General features: G+C 37.9%; 1 non-coding gene across 1 annotated transcript; it reads left to right on the top strand.

Moving 5' to 3' along the window:
* Positions 1 to 1,850: 1,850 nt before the first annotated feature.
* LOC135277349 (U6 spliceosomal RNA) lies at positions 1,851 to 1,953 on the top strand. Its single transcript, XR_010344969.1, has one exon. It is a non-coding gene; the product is annotated as a U6 spliceosomal RNA (small nuclear RNA).
* Positions 1,954 to 3,756: the final 1,803 nt, after the last annotated feature.

The raw sequence follows: 3,756 nt of genomic DNA, 5'->3' as shown, positions 1-3,756 counted from the left end.
ATACTTTTATGGAGGTGATGCTTGAATTAATTCATTAAAGGACAAGTAGAGTTGGGGGAAGCAGGCAAGAGGAAAAGGGCATTCCAAGCAGAAGAGATATTACAAATAACCTCATGGAAAACCAGAGCACATGGTGAAATTGTATAGGTGGCATGGCTTTTTGTGTGAATGTGGATACAGGAGAGTTCTTGTCCCCCCTACTAATGATGACATTTAAGTAAAATAAAATTGGCTCTTATTTTTAATGCTCTTCTTTGGTAGAATTCTTAAAAGCCTGAGAAGAATAAAATCTTATTCTATGTCATTTAATCAGAACCAACTATAAGGCGAGGAAACTGAAAGGAAAATTTTCATCCATTTAATTTTTTCTTAGTGGTTAGTATTTGCTAAGGGCAATGGTTATTAATAGGAATAGTCAAGGAATAATTTCTCAATTATTCTCAGCTGATTTTCCTGGCAGTATTTAACTTAAATCGGAAGAATGTTAATTCCATTTCTCATAAGATGGGGGGCATGACCATCTGTGTCAAGAAGAAACAAAACCTCAGAGAGTTCCAAGTTAGTTTGGATCAGTCTCAGGAAATCCTGACTTTTATTTGATGTGGCCCATAAGTCCAATTATTATACTCACAAGAAAGGCTCTTCAAAGACTGGCTATTAGCCTCATTTTACATTCAGGGACAGGAAATGATAAATCTTAAAACAAGGACACGGGACTGTTAGAACTGATGTCAATGAGAGTCTCCCTCTCTCTCTTATCATCTTTCTATCCTTCCTTTTGATCTGCTTCCTTCCTCTTTGCCCATTCTTTTTTTTCCCCCTATTTTTTTCCTTAATTTGTATCTTATGCCTACCAGTATTTCCTTAGGTAGTTTAATATTTTTAATGGTGATACTTGTATTTATAACATTTGCCCTAAAAAAATTTCAAATAACCTTCAGATCATTCACTTCCTGGGATAAGTTCCTTTTATGACTTATTACACACTCCTACATTTGACAGAGCCACACCTGAAATGGTAGGATTATTGTCTTTGCGTCACTCCGATGCAAGCCTTGTGGAGGATTCAGTCTCTCCCTAGCCCTGCCCTGTGAGGCAGTTTTCACAGAAATGTGTATGAAGACATGCATGGCAGAATTACCAAATCAGCTGGTGACTCAAAGCAAAGATCATAAATTACAGACTCTGGATCTAAAATGATCTCAATTGGCTGGAATGCTGGTATGAAATCAATAAGACAAAACTTAAATCAGATGTAAAGGCTAGGTGTGGTGGCTCACACTTGTAATCCCAGCACTTTGGGAGGCCAAGGCCAGTGAATCACTTGAGGTCAGGAGTTCAAGACCAGCCTGGCCAACATGGTGAAACCCCGTCTTTATTAAAAATATAAAAATTAGCTGGGTGTCGTAGCACATGCCTGTAATCCCAGCTACTTGCAGGGCTGAGGGAGGAGAATTGCTTGAACCCAGGATGCTGAAGTTGCAGTGAGCTGAGATTGTGCCACTACACGCCAGCTTGGGTGACAGAGCAAGACTCTCAAAAAATAAAAATAAAAAAAGTAGGAAGAGACCTGTTAGATCTCAGGATTATAGCAATAGTTTCAGTTGACCTCATCTCTCTCCTACCTGTGTTCCCCTCTCTGCCCATGTCCTTCTGTCCTTGTGAGTTCTGAAATGAGTCCAAACTTCTCCCATCACAGTCCCTCTAAGTATACAGATTTATCTCTCTATCATGATTAAGGTATGGACAGAGTTGGCTTTATAAGTGTATGATCTGTATTGCTGCACAGAGTCCTGCACTTAAAACCCCATGCTCAGTTTTATTCTCCTTGAAATTACTTTATTTTATTTGTGCTCACTTTGGCAGCATATACACTAAAATTGGAACAATACAGAGAAGATTAGCATAGACTCTAAGCATGACACACAAATTCATGAAGCATTTCATATTTTTATTTATAATAAATAAAATTTTTTCAAATTTAAAAATAATTTTATTTAATCGGCAAATAAAAATTATATGTATTTATCATGTATAAAATATTGCTTTGATATATGTATACATTATAGAATGGCTAAATCAAGCTAATTAACATATTTATTACTTCACATGCTAATACTTTTTTGTGGTAAGGACACTGCAAATCTACTCTCTTAGCCATTTTTCAAGTATGCAGTATGCTATTGCTAACTATAGTCATCATGTCGTGCAGTATATCTCTTGAAACTTTTTAAAGTTCTTAACAATTTCTTAATATTTTTTTTAGAGACAGAGAGTCTTACTATGTTGCCCAGGCTGGTCTTGAACTCCTGGACTCAAGCAATCCTCCTGCCTCAGCTTCTCAAGTAGCTGGGATTACAGATGCAAGTCACCATGCCTGAATTAACAACTCTTTGATAAAAAGTCTGGCATTTTCATTTTGCACTGAGCCCTACAAATTATGTAGCCAGTCCTCAGTATTGGAAACATCCTTTTCTTCTCTGAGCAGTTGAAGTTTTCCAAAAGTAAGTTTTACTATGAAAATGAGGTAGCATACAAACAAGTTGGCTTCACCAATAGTTAGCAAAAATAAAATTTCAGATTACAAGTGAATCCAAAAGTGAACTATCACCAAGCCAAAAATGCAATTAGCACAGTAGAGACAGTCCATAGCTTCTGGCTCCTTGCCACTTAATTTCTAGCTGCCCAAAATGTTAAATTAAGATATGCACCTGATCTGAGATGGATTTTGTTTAGCAACAAAACCAAATCCTATAGTATCTGTAGGATTCTGGCTATGCTAGGAATAGACCCTAGGTCATTGGCCCTAGCTCCATTACCATGTGCCAGTTCCAGTTCCATTTCTGACCCTCTCCTTCTGTTCTTTCTATCTATTTCAGGTCTCCAGGGCTCTGGCTTCTTCTGGTTTGGCTCCATTTACTACATATCTGTTTTCTAGCCAATTGAAAAGGTCAGTTCGTTATGCAAACTGGAGAACCCTAGCTTTCTTATTATTAGCATAATATAAGCCTGTCAGATTTAGCTAATTAAAATGCAGGATCCACAGTTACATTTGAATTTTAGACAAACAATGGATATATTTTCAGTATATGTTTCATATATTGCATAGCATGTACTTATAATAAAAATTATTTATCTTCTGAGTCACTGCATAAGAATAAAAAATAATAAATAAATAAAAGAAAAAAATTATTTATCTAGCTTAAATTCAAACATAATTTAATTTGGCCAGGTGCGGGGGCTCACGCCTGTAATCCTAGCACTTTTGGAGGCCAAAGCAGGTGGATTACCTGAGGTCAGGAGTTCAAGACCAGGCTAGTTAACATGGTCAAACCTATTTCTACTAAAAATACAAAAAATTAGCTGGGCATAGTGGCGGACACCTGTAATCCCAGCTACCCAGGAGGCTGAGTCAGGAGAATCGCTTGAACTTGGGAGGCAGAGGTTGCAGTCAGCCGAGATCTCACCATTGCCCTCCAGCTTGGGCAACAAGAGCAAAACTCTGCCTCCAAAAAAGAAAAAAGGATTAAATGTTCTGCATTTTATCTTCAAACCCTGTCATCATGGGCACCCATGGATCATGGGCTGTCCTGAGCAACATGAGAGATGCCTACATCTGACCTTCTTGGAGTCCATCGGCATGTCTTTAGTTTTCTTGGGACCAAAACCCTCTCAGCCTCATCTGATGTCAAATCCTCTGCTCCTGCAGTTTCTGCCCCTCTCAAGTTCCCATTTCAACAGGAAAGCAGAAATTAC

Source organism: Aotus nancymaae, unplaced genomic scaffold, assembly GCF_030222135.1.
Source record: "Aotus nancymaae isolate 86718 unplaced genomic scaffold, 86718_ANA_hifiasm-v0.15.2.pri h1tg000003l, whole genome shotgun sequence".
Classification (NCBI taxonomy): domain Eukaryota; kingdom Metazoa; phylum Chordata; class Mammalia; order Primates; family Aotidae; genus Aotus; species Aotus nancymaae.
This window is presented reverse-complemented; position numbering and strand designations above follow the sequence as displayed.